Source organism: Protopterus annectens, chromosome 6.part0, assembly GCF_019279795.1.
Source record: "Protopterus annectens isolate FY-2018-M chromosome 6.part0, PAN1.0, whole genome shotgun sequence".
NCBI classification, from domain to species: Eukaryota; Metazoa; Chordata; order Ceratodontiformes; family Protopteridae; genus Protopterus; species Protopterus annectens.
This window is the reverse complement of record NC_056737.1, coordinates 1,954,913,343-1,954,925,905: the sequence shown is the minus strand read 5'-3', so window position 1 is coordinate 1,954,925,905 and position 12,563 is coordinate 1,954,913,343.

The following is a 12,563-nucleotide window of genomic DNA, read 5'->3' as shown; positions in this document are numbered from 1 at the left end:
CCCACTGACTCAAGTACGAACAGTGCTCAGCCTCACAGAGGGGTTCCCACTGGAAATGGGTGTACACTAGGTTGATGGAATACATCAACAAACAGGTTGGAAGGGACAGATCAACAAATTTGCTCTATGCAGATGATGTGGCATTACAGGCAGACTCTGAACAAGAACGCCAGTAAAATATAGAGCGATGGAATGCAAAACTGAAGGCACATATGAAACTAAGTACAGATAAGACAGCCGTAATGGCAGCAAACTAGGAAAATCAGAAGAAGCTAAGACTTGAGATAGAAGGGAAAATAGTGGAACAGATAAATAGCTTCAAGTATCTTGGAGGGGTTGTTGAAAAGAAGGAAAATCTGAACAAAAAGGTCAAAGCTAGAATCAGAGTGGCTGCAGTCAACTGACATAAAGTCTCAGGTGTAGTCTATGACAGAAGAATGCCAAAGAAGCTGAAATGTAAGGTGTACAAGATAGTGATGCAACCAGTACTATTGTATGGTACAGAAACCTGGGCAGTAAAGCCAGAGCACAATGAAGAAGGTAGATGTGATGGAAATGAAGTGTCTAAGAAAGATGGTAGGATGCCCACTGTGGGACACATGAAAAAATAAGGACATAAGATCAGAAGCAAAACTAACTCCATTTTCAGAAAAGATCAAAGAGACCAGATTACAGTGGTTCAGATACGTGTATTGGAAAACAGAAGACAATCAGGTGAACAAGATTTGGGAGTGGCAGGAAGAAGGAAATAGGAAATGAGGATGTCCAGCAAAGAGGCGGATGTATTGTGTGAAAGAAGATCTGCGACAGTCAAGCATAAGTGTTGAAGAAGGCAGGAGTGTGGCACAGAATCGAGAGAGATGGTGACAGTTAACATGATACCCCAACCCCATCTAGAAAATGGGAAAAAGGGGGCTGCCAATGATGAAGATAATGGTGAGTGGGTCCTACTGGACAGAAAAGAAATACACATTTATGTCAGACTGTATTGTAAATGCTGAAATAAATATATTATAACAGAGGAAACTGGAAGAAAAGAGGTTAATCTCAGCACAGCTAACTTTGAAAAATACTCTGAAATTGAAGTACCCGGTTTAGACCATAAAGAATGTATCTTACAGTTCTGATTGCAGCCAGAGACAAAAGTTTTGTGGAAACTAGGACTAGGAATCCTATTGTATTGTCCTTATGGGAGAACTAATTGCTACCCTGGAAGGGTGGAAGTTTTCAAAGTGGTTTTATAGCTTCCAGATGCTATAACACATCTTAGCAAAGCTGTATGTGTATGTATTATGACACATATGTGCTATATTCTGGTTCAGTTTCTAGTAAAGGGGTTAGTGAAAGAACCAAAAGTCAGATGACCAGATGTATGTGATGTCATTATGTAATCCAGCACTGAAATGATGCCTTAATACTTTGGAGTTTTCTGGTGGCAGCACCTACCTTATAATCTGGGCAGAGGAGGCATAGCTGGAAAATCTGTACCAGACTTTCCCAGGTGTGTGTGTGTGTGTGTGTGTGTGTGTGTGTGTGTGTGTGTGTGTGTGTGTGTGTGTGTGTGTGTGTGTGTGTGTGTGAAAATCAAATGTCAATGAGTCTGTACGTCAGCTACTAGGAGCAGGGACACAGAACATTGGTTTCACAGAGAGGGTTGTGGAGGACTTGGCTTGGAACATCTGCCTGAGGACTCAGCTCTACATCTGTGTCTGTGAGGAGTCTCATTTGGAGGTCTGGAGAGAGAGAAGGAAACCCAGCCAAAGAACTGAGTATGTTCCCTTTGGGTTCTTAAGGAAACGTGTGATTGATACAGAGAGCTGCATCTGGAAATACTGTGTGTATCTATTTTTGTTCCAAGTGAATGTCCCTCACCAGCATCAGAATGAGGATTTAGGCTCCTTGATTGTTGGCCCAGAGGAGGGGAGTCCCATATTGATAAGTAGTGGCGTGTCTATTAATTGAACTTCTGTATCTTGTAGGCATTTGGCAGTGAATGTGTGTTTTCTATCGGCAGTAGCAAGATAAACATACAGTGTTTCATTTTCACAATAGTTTTATTTATTGTTTGTTAGTTTACTTTAGTCAAGGAAAGCAGGCAAAGATATCAGCAAAGGATTATGGCAAGCTGACAAATAACCAGTTAGCCAAAGTGTGTGAAGACAAAGGACTGGTGCATGCCAACCTGACTAAAGAGGAAATGATTTCAGCCTTAGTCGCACCTGTAGCACAGATCAGCAACCAGGATGATAAACAGTCTGGTGAAGGGGGTTTGCAGCCCTCAGAAAGGGGACAGTTCACCTTTTCCTAAGAGGACTTAAAAACAAATCTGAAGTTAAATAAACTTGACCTGGAGGCAAACATTTGGAATTAGAGTCAGTAGAGAGACTGCAGTGTTTGGAGGCTGAAGAAAATGAGAAGCAGTGTCAACATCAGAGGGAGATGCTGACTTTTCCTTAGGGTCATGGAGGTAATGGGGAGGGGAATAACCAAACCCCAGAAGTAATAAATGTCAGTAAATTTCTTCCACAGTTTACAGAGGGTGATAATTTTGATGGTTTTATTCATATATTTGAAAGAGTATGTGAACAGTATAATGCTGACCAAGGGCTCTGGGTACAGTTCCTGACACCCCCTTTACTCCATGTTAAAGCTGTAACTGCTGTTTGTAAATTGTCTGACACTGCTTGTTTAAACTATGATAAAGTTAAATACGTTTATTGGAATGTGTTAACATCTGAAGCCTGCAGAAAAAAGTTTTGTGACCAAAGACACAAGACAGATGAAAGTGTATGTGATTATATTGCTGAGTTAAGCACTTATTTTCATAGGTAGGTAAGTGGGTGTCAGGTAACCACTTTTGAAAGCCTGTCAGACCTTCTGGTTAGGAACAAGCCTTTAGCACTTTGCCTGAGGACATAAGAATCTGGCTGGCAGCCTGGGAGTGTGACTCTGCAGATGAGCTGGAGAAGAAAGGGGACGTCTACATAGCAGGCAGGGCATCACTGCACAAGAAGGGGATACATAGCACAGCACATGAATAAAAGATAACCCATACTGGGCAGCCTAAACCACCCTAACAGAGTCCACCAGTAACAGGGGAAGCCACTAGTTCAGGTACGCAGCCAGGATCAAGGGTTAGATGTTTTCAATGTAACCAGTGGGGCCATGTAACATACAGATGTCCATGAAAGCAAAGTGGAGATCAATAGGTGGGGGAGCCAACAAGTGAAAATAACAGTATGCCAGTGGTAAGTTGTCTGGATGGTACAGGGGTACCAGACAATCAGCGAAGTTTATATCCTATCTTAGTGGATGAAAAACAAGCCACTGCTAAGACAGACAATTTCTGACATAACCACTGTTATGCTTGCAGTGATTAACTCATTACATCCGAGGGACAGCTCTAGATGCATCTACAGTCAACTCCTACTGACGCCTCTAGGCATCAAATATTGCTTGTTCATATTTGCATCAATAATTCCAAAACCATGCTATGAACAAGGTTTTAAAACATTTCATCTTAAAACTTACACAATGGGACATTCAATTTCATTAATATTTGACCTCTGTCTAGTGTAGGTAAAGACATATTAACTGTTATATTTATGATATTAATTTATTTAGATAACATTTTCACATTTTTCTAAATATTTCAAAAAAACAAGTAACAGATGCAGAATTCCTTAGCCTCATATGAAGGCTCACAACTAGATGAATAAAATGCTGCTGACAGTATGTGTTAAACTTGAGTGGTTGCTGGGATATTGTAAGTTGTTTACAAAATATTACAAATGTAATAGTTATGTTTACTGTGAAAATTCAGTTTAAAACCTAGAACCTAAAGAATACTAACACTATAAAATAGTTTGTGCTGAAGGGTGTGCCATTTATACTTCTTAAATAACTCCTATGATTCCAGAAATATGGATATTTGTTTGAAATATGAATGAGGACATAATTTCATTCTGTCAAAATGATTAGGCCCCGCCCATAGGACGTTACAGTGCAAACTTCCTGAGGTCCATTGGAGTGAATGCGTTAAAGAGGAGCAGTTCTTGCTTCGGCAGTCCATGCCAATCAGAGCTTTAGGAGGAATGCCATTCCAGATTGCTTTGACCAGAGTTCACTTTGACTGGGAGGGTGGAAAAAAAGCAAGAAAGTAGGTGTGTTTGCAGATATCCCTGCAGATGTGTTGACAGGGAATGGTTTTCATAATGCAGTACCCTGTGTGCATGCAGTTACATGCAGCCAGGCTTGGAGACAGGAATATGGGGTTGGTAGCACAGGGGGAGACCAAGACAGACACCACACCTGAAGCCATGGCTGGAGAGGTAGATATTTCATGGAAGGAGCTACTCTGTAGCAGTGAACATGAAGGTGAACCACAGCTGCTGGTAGGCACTGATGTTCCCTTGAACAGAGTGACTGCAAGGGCAGAGGTGAGTGGTACTATCCAGGCTGACAGAAAGGCACTGATGTCAGAAGATACCAGATGTCTTGTGGAAGGTGAGCTGAGAAGGGTCACAAAGGTACAGTTGAGACAGGCTCAGCACTTAGGCCCTACACTAAGAGGGTTAAGGGAGATAGCTAGGGTGGCACTTGATCCTCAAGGAAAAGGGGAGTCCATATAATGGAACAAAGGGTCACTGTACAGAGAGGGTACCCGTGAAGGAGGGCTTGTGGGTGAGGTAATACAGCAGCTGGTAGTACCTAGATCATACCATCTGGCACTTCTAGCCATAGCCCATGATATTCCTTTTGCAGGTCATATGGACATAAAGTGCACCAAGAGATGTATTATGCAAAACTTTTATTGGCCTGGGCTTGCAAGCGATTGAACAGGGTACTGCAGAACCTGTGAGCAGTACCAAACTGTAGGCAAGGCAGGAGAGAAGGTCAATTCTCCTTTGATGACTTTTCCTGTGATTGAGGAGCTGTTTCACAGGATAGCTATGGATATTGTGGGGCCTCTGAGTATCCCAAGTTCCATAAGGAAGAAGTATATCCTGGTGGTAGTGGATTAAGCTACTAGATACCCTGAGGTAGTGGCCCTGTCCTCCATCAAGGCAAAGAAGGTGGCAAATGCTTTGTTAGAGATTTTCTGCAGGCTAAGCTTTCTGAGAGAAATACTGACTGACAGAGATGCCAATTTCATGTCAGACCTGCTGACTTGTCTGTGGGAGGGCTGTGGGGTGAAGCACCTAAAGAGGCATTCAAGAGGCATGAAGCCTGTTTGCAGGCTATGGTTAAATAGCAATTGCAGATGGCATGATAAGTCATGTTTCATGCTATTTAGAAGGCATCCTGGGATATTATCTGGGACCATCGATGCTGAGTTTTTGCCCTTAGAGAGAGTATTAGGGACTTGTTCCCTAGTGATACCAAGTGGGTTATATTTGATGGTATTTCCTGAGGGATGACTGAGGAGGAGACAGTGGTAAAGTTGGAGGTTAATTTATTGGCCAGTTGGTTTGCTATATCTTCTGGCTCAGTATAGGTGGCTTCATTTACAATTGAGCTCTGCACACAATTGTGTATAGCCTTTGAAGTTGGGGACATAGCTAAAGAATACCTTGTGGTTGCCCTTGGCCTATAAGGACAAATGTATCCTCAATGTGGCTTAAGTAGACAAATTTGTCCTCTGAGTTGTTTGCTTAGTTTGATGAGATTGTTTTTTATACTGCTAGGTGCTGCACTTCCTAATTTATGCCATGTGTTTCTTCCTTCTGTTATACAGCCAATTGAATTTGTGATTCCACCAGGGGGGCTTGTTTTTTGAGTTAGTTCTGTACTTCTTCCTGGTGGGTACATCTGCCTCTTTGCAGCTATTAGCATGCTTGTATAGGGTTTTTATGAGCAGTTCTGCATAGGTGGCAGTGTTCTCAGGGATTATGGGGGCTTGAAATTTTTACAGGTTATTACTTAGCAAGAAGTTAGCCTTAGAGTAGTTTTTGAATATTGCAGGTTTAGCTGGGAGTCCAGATTTTATTTTTACTTCAAATGAGATCATTTTGTGATCTGACCTTGCCAGGAAAGACATTACACTAGGGTGTGTGCAGCTCTCCAATATTAGTGAGGACCAGATCTAGTACGGTTGCACCCCTGGATGATGTATTGACAATCTGGTCCACAGAGTTTGTTTATAAAATTCAGGAATCTCTGTGCTTGTGCATTTGGTGTTGCACAGGATTTCCAGTTAAACGTGGGGTAATTAAATTCACCCACAAATATGGTATTGAGTTGGATGGTGAGTGTTTCATATAAGTTTAAATACATGGTATGAGTTTCTTGGGTCATAGGAGAGGACCTATAGCTTGCAAGGAAGTGGTATTGGATTTTGCCAGTGGTGATTTGAACATCAAGTGCACTGTCCTGTTTGACCAGCCTTGAGGAATATTTATTTTTGATGTAAATTGAGACACCTCTACCTTGAGTTTCTGTGTAGTAGCTGATATAAATGTGTGGAAGGCATTATTACCTAGCATTGTCGGTGTGCTCTCTTTGGTTATAAACCATGTCTTAGTGACCGCACAGATGTCAACATGCTCTAGAGTGAAGAGAGCTTCTAGTGAATGGAGTTTTTTGTTTAGACTCCTAGCATTTTCTTGGTTTTGATTTGCTACGTCGGATGTCATTACACAAGGGTGGCACAACCACAGTCCTTGGTAACTATATCTCTCCTATTTTTCGTAGAACAAATCTCAAATACCTTGTTAAAGGAACTAAACCTATCTCAAAAGATAAAGAAGGCTCGTTGGCATGATGTATTCATATTTCAATATATCTCTCACCTTTGGAAGAAACGTCTACTATAAGTCAAGTAAAGTAGCCCCTTGCAAACTTCTAGTAAAATCCAGATATTTGAATGGGCAACCTCACATTCTCTCTTGGTCTGTCTTGTTTTGCCCTCATTTGATTAGCCTTGTAATGATCTTCAAACTGATTACCTAGTACTTACCTATGAACTATCAGAGAAAAGAATGATTCGGGTATGATATTACAGGGCTATAGAATAAAACAGAAAATTGGTTGATAAAAAAGAATGGAAAACAGTGAAGAAATGGTGAACTGTCCTAAAAGGGGCAGTGACTTAACAAGGTGAGGGAAAAAGTAAACCTCTTTGCTTCACCAACCATAAGAGAAAGAAAACATGATACATCTGTGGATTGTTCATGCTACGAGCTGCTGAGTTGCAACCTTCCCAAGTGAAAATAATAATACTTGTTTGTTCTTTATCTGCTTGAATCCCTTTATTTTTAAATAATCAGTTTTATGACTTTGAGTTTTAGATCTTCTGATTACTATTAAAAGGTAGTCTGATTTGTGCCATTTTTATGCCCCCCCCCCATATAGTATAAAGTTATTAGACCTCATTCCCGAACTTCTTACAATTTCTGGGGCATAGGAACAGTATCTTATTGATCTGTACAGGTAACAGAAAACATCCTTTCTCATAAGGTCAGGCTCTGTGAGTTGACTGAGGCAGTCTGACTCATATCTTGAACACTTCAATGTTTAAATACTTTTTTTAAATATTTTAAATATTACCCTGAGCAATCTAGGACAATTAGTAATGTATTCTTTTTATTTAATTGTGTATGAGGGGGGACTCTTCATGTGTTTTAGAAAATCACAATGTGTTTAACTGGGTCCCCTTCACATGGTCGACAGTTCATATGATCGACACTCATTTGGTCGACAGTTCATTTGGTTGACAAGCAGATTTGCCCCCTTCCCCAATGTTGTGCAACCCTGGAGTTGATATATATAGTTAGGGGGGGGGTGGGGGGCGAAGCCCCTCACCTAAAATGCTTGTCGATCAAATGAACTGTCGACCAAATAAACTGTCGACCATATGAACTGTCGACCATGTCAGGTAGACCCATTTAACTATACGGGATTGCTAGAGACAAGCTGAAATATGTTACTGTGGACATTACTAATGCATTCATTCATTCATTTCACAACAATCAGGCATCTAACTTTTCAGCATCATTAAAGTGATGGCAGTTATGGACAAAACAGTCTACGAGTATGTTTGGGAAATTTGCAATAGCTTTCTCTGTAGTCATTTGAAAGAAACAAGTCAAAATATATTCCTGTGGCTGTTGTTCTGCATTTATTCATTCATTTAACCAAAGTAAAACTTGAAGAGTCTACAGTCAATAAAGTGGCGATAACAGTCAGGCATACCTGAGAGTACATGTGTGTGTGTGTGTGTGTGTGTGTGTGTGTGTGTGTGTGTGTGTGTGTGTGTGTGTGTGTGTGTGTGTGTATACATATAAAGGAGATTGATGTAAATTAATTTAGACCTTATTATTTTTGGTTGCAGTCAGATATCTGATGTGTAAACAGTCAACAAAGTCACTGTAATTGTTAGGTATAGGAGCTGACTGTGGATGAAACTGACTAATCTGATGTCATTTACTCAGTTTAAAATAATCTGGGTTTACATGACTATTGTACATTTCTATGAGGTATGTTTGAATACTTTACAGTGTCTATGTGCTTATGTGAAACAAGCTTGAAATGTTTTACTGTGAGAGCTATTTTATATTGCCAAAGTCATACATTAGAGGTGTGCACAGTCAAAAAACTGGTATCAGTTCTCTGTAAATGGGCAAATGACCAACACTGCTATTATGATCAAGCTAAGAAGTCCTTATTGTAGGTCTGCAAAACTAGTGTGCATTTCTGTAAAGCAGGATGGAATTATTTACTGTGGCCATTTTAATATTCTAATCAGCCATCCAAATGAGTGCACACCTAGTAATAGAACTATAATTGACAGCTACTGGGTCCATCTATGGATAAATGTGATGAAGGCCTGTTAGTGGATGAAACTGGCATACCTTTACTGTTGTTTTTTCAAAGTTAAATAGTCTTTGATCTGACTTGACGACATTAGTGTTACACAATGTATTGTGTTTGTTAAATTAGTACAATATCATCATTGCTGTGGGTTACTCATGCATGTTTGAGAGAGTGGAAAGAGTTACAATATATCTAAGAGTAACAAGCTAGCCATAATTGTTTTCACTTTCTGTTACAGTAAACCTTTAGCAGTGAATATAGTAGTTGGCTAACTCTGGTGGTCTGTGCAGCATGTGTGTGAGAGTAACTGATACTCTTGTACAATGAAACAATGAAAAGTGTTGCCAGCTCAGAGTGCTTGTTCTCTATTTCTCTCCATCTCTGGCTGAGTCCTTGGCTGTAACTGCTTCTTTTGTAGCTCTCTCTGTCTCTGTTAGAATTTTATCCAGGTGCTCTGATTTCCTCCAACACTCCAAAGATATACAGTAGATGAACTGGTACTTCTCCACTTTGTTTGCAGGTAACTGTATAGTGTAAATGTTTGCTTTGAATGCACGCGTGTGTGTGTGTGTGTGTGTGTGTGTGTGTGTGTGTGTGTGTGTGTGTGTGTGTGTGTGTGTGTGTGTGTGTGTGTGTGCGTGTGTGCGTGTGTGTGCGTGTGTGCGTGTGTGTGCGTGTGTGTGTGTGTGTGTGTGTGTGTGTGTGCATGTGTGTGTGTGTGTGCGTGTGTGTGTGTGTGTGTGTGTGTGTGTGCATATGTGACTAAAATAACATCACCACCTTTATCTCCTCTGTCTAGTAGAAAAAAATAAATGTTTAATAATTATTTTTAAAATGTATGCCAAAATACTCATCTTACAAAATTTAGACCCTCAGAGTATCATGCAGCCACCACTTCAACAGACTCCTGGCTATATAAAAGGATTCTGACACAGGATTTGTTGAAGGTCCGGTCTTTGACCTTTGCTCTAAACCCCACCTTGTTTAAAGTTGGCCTTGTATTAAGGCTGATAAGAACGGCTAATTATTTCTTAAATTGTCCCACTATCAGACTTCAGAGGTGTGCAGAAAACATCACTACAGCTTGTATAAGGGCTGTGTGCTGTCCAAGTGAAACAAACTGGAATACAGTAAATTCTCAGCTAAATGGCACCCATGGGGATTGGCAGATGCTGGATAAGTGTAGTTTCTGGTTGCTTGCATGTTACTATTAAAAATAGACCTGACAAATACTGTACCTTGTACTATACCATATCATACCATACCATACAATATCATACCATACCATACCATAAACACTGTATTGATTTGATTTTAATATTGAAACACAGCCATTAAAAGCCTGGCTGGAATAATATTTTAAACTTATATTTCCACTAGAAAGCGTGGCATGTGAAACAGTTTTCAGTGGCACCCTGAATGGATTGGAATTGAGTGAACTGAACAGAGAGAGAGAGAGAGAGAGAGAGAGAGAGTGAATACATGTACGAAAGCAGAAGCAAATGTGTGTGAGAGATCTAAGAGATATAAGAAAGCTGAAGAGAGTGTGTGTGAGAGACTGGAGGGAGTAAGAGTGAGTGAATGCATGTATGAAAGCTGAAGAACTTGTGTGTGTGAGATCAGAGAAAGAAAGTGCAATCTGATGCAAACTGAGAGAGTATGGAGCAAGTGTTGACATTTTAGCGATTTAACTAGTTTGGTTTGACTTGTTCTTAGGTTGGGGAGAGAGAAAATTTATTTGTATCTTCATTTTTAAAAATCTAAAACTCTAAAAATGTATGGTATGTTTCTGCAGAGGGAAAATAGAAAGTGCAACATGAAAAACTGAATTGTTTATACTGTATTGTATTTCTTCAATTTTTTTTTCTGGTTGCTTGCGTTCCGGTTAACTGAGAGTTTACTGTACATTACTGTTTTGGTTTAAACTTTTCTCATAATCAATTCTCAGGTATGCATAGAGGTGGCTATCTCTTGGTGCTAGGGGTAAGGAGATGTGATCTGTATATATGAATGACAGCAACATACTAAAATATATTACTGTAGCAATTTGTTCCTTTGATTTTTATTCTAGTATACCATCATCAAAATATACCAAAGGAGGTTTTTGTTTTGGGTATGGGGGAGAAGGTACTTTGTGAATATGTATGACAGCAACATCTTGAATCAAAAGTCTGTGGTAATCATTTATTTCATCTTCTTCCCAATATAGCAGCAGACGTCTAGACAGAAAAGTATATTTTGGTGTAGTGGGGTAGTGCAGGGAAGTAGGCAATATTCACAGATATGTATAAATCCTTACAAGCATTTGTCTTCTTAGTTTATTGGGAACTAGTATGTTTTTTCAACTTTTAAGATTAAGCTTTATTCAGAATGTGTTTATTTTTCTTTGAATGAAAAAGAAGACTGATTTTTTTCTTTGCACATAATTTCTGTTTAGTTTCTTCTTTGCTCATAATGTTTGCTCATGCTATCATTGGAACAAAAAGTGAAAACAAAAAAAAACACTAAAATTCACCACAGAACATTGAGAACTCAATAGACTCTTTTTTTTTAGTTCAGTTATTACGTTGTAGTTTTGGTGAGACAAGATGTGTTGAAATAATAGAAGAATTGGTGAAGAGTTACACAAAATATTAGAGGCTTAAAAGGCAGGATACTGGGAGGACATTGACACTGATACATGGATGAACTCTATTCACAAGTGACAGCCCCAGTAAACCATGTGTCTAGGACTCCATTTCAACTAAAACTGGATGCAATCAGACATAAGATTGATGTAGTCAATAAAGTGGCTAGAATGAGTGGATACTGAGGCTATCTGTGGATAAATCTGACTTACTCCAGCTGTCCTTTGATAGCAGGTAACCAGTCCTTGATCTGCTATAATATAGCTCCACTTCATTCATGTTAACTCAACCTATTTAGTTTGTTACTTGGAGCCCCCCCCCCCCCACACACACACACACACACTGAAGTCATCTTCTTCCACTTAATGGTTGGATGAGAAGATTAAGGAAAAGAATCACTGAGAAAGAAAACTAGGCTAGAAATAGGGTGGCAAAGTATGCGAAGAGGCAAAGGGAGAAATGGAATCAAGGTTGCTGTCATCTATTAAAAAGGGAATAAAGGTCTCTTGAAATATGCTGGAGAAAGAAAAAAGTTGAGAGGGAGACCAAGGAACTAGCTGAGGAATAGAAAAAAATAAGACTAAAGAGTAGGAGAAAGTTTTAAAACAAATAGTTTTCTTTTCTTTGGAACTTGAGAAAAAACACACTATCTAGAGAAAACTGACATGGGATCAAGGAGGGGAGAATATACAAATGTGTATTCAGAACATAGCCATAAGTCAGAAATGAAGACAGGATTCTGGAATTGTGAGGCTGACATCTTACCACTAAGCCAACATGCTGTGATGCTGAATGGGCAGTGGAAAGATATAAGAACGGCAGTTATATAGACTAGATGACTTCCTGCCAGGATCCTGCAAAGAGCTGCTGCAGATTTTGTAATACCTCTGACAGAACTAGGTCCTACAGTTAGAGGTTGATCTAAGGGCTCAGAAGGGTAGTAGTAGTAATAGTTCCAATATATAAATGGTTGGTACAGCGAATATTCTGAGAAACTGCATATCAAGAAGCCTAGCTTTACGGCTAAGCAAAATGATGGAAGCAATAATGAAATCAAGACTTATGAGATAATACATAGAAAAGAATGGGCTGAATGGACTGAATGCATAACAAACAAAAACA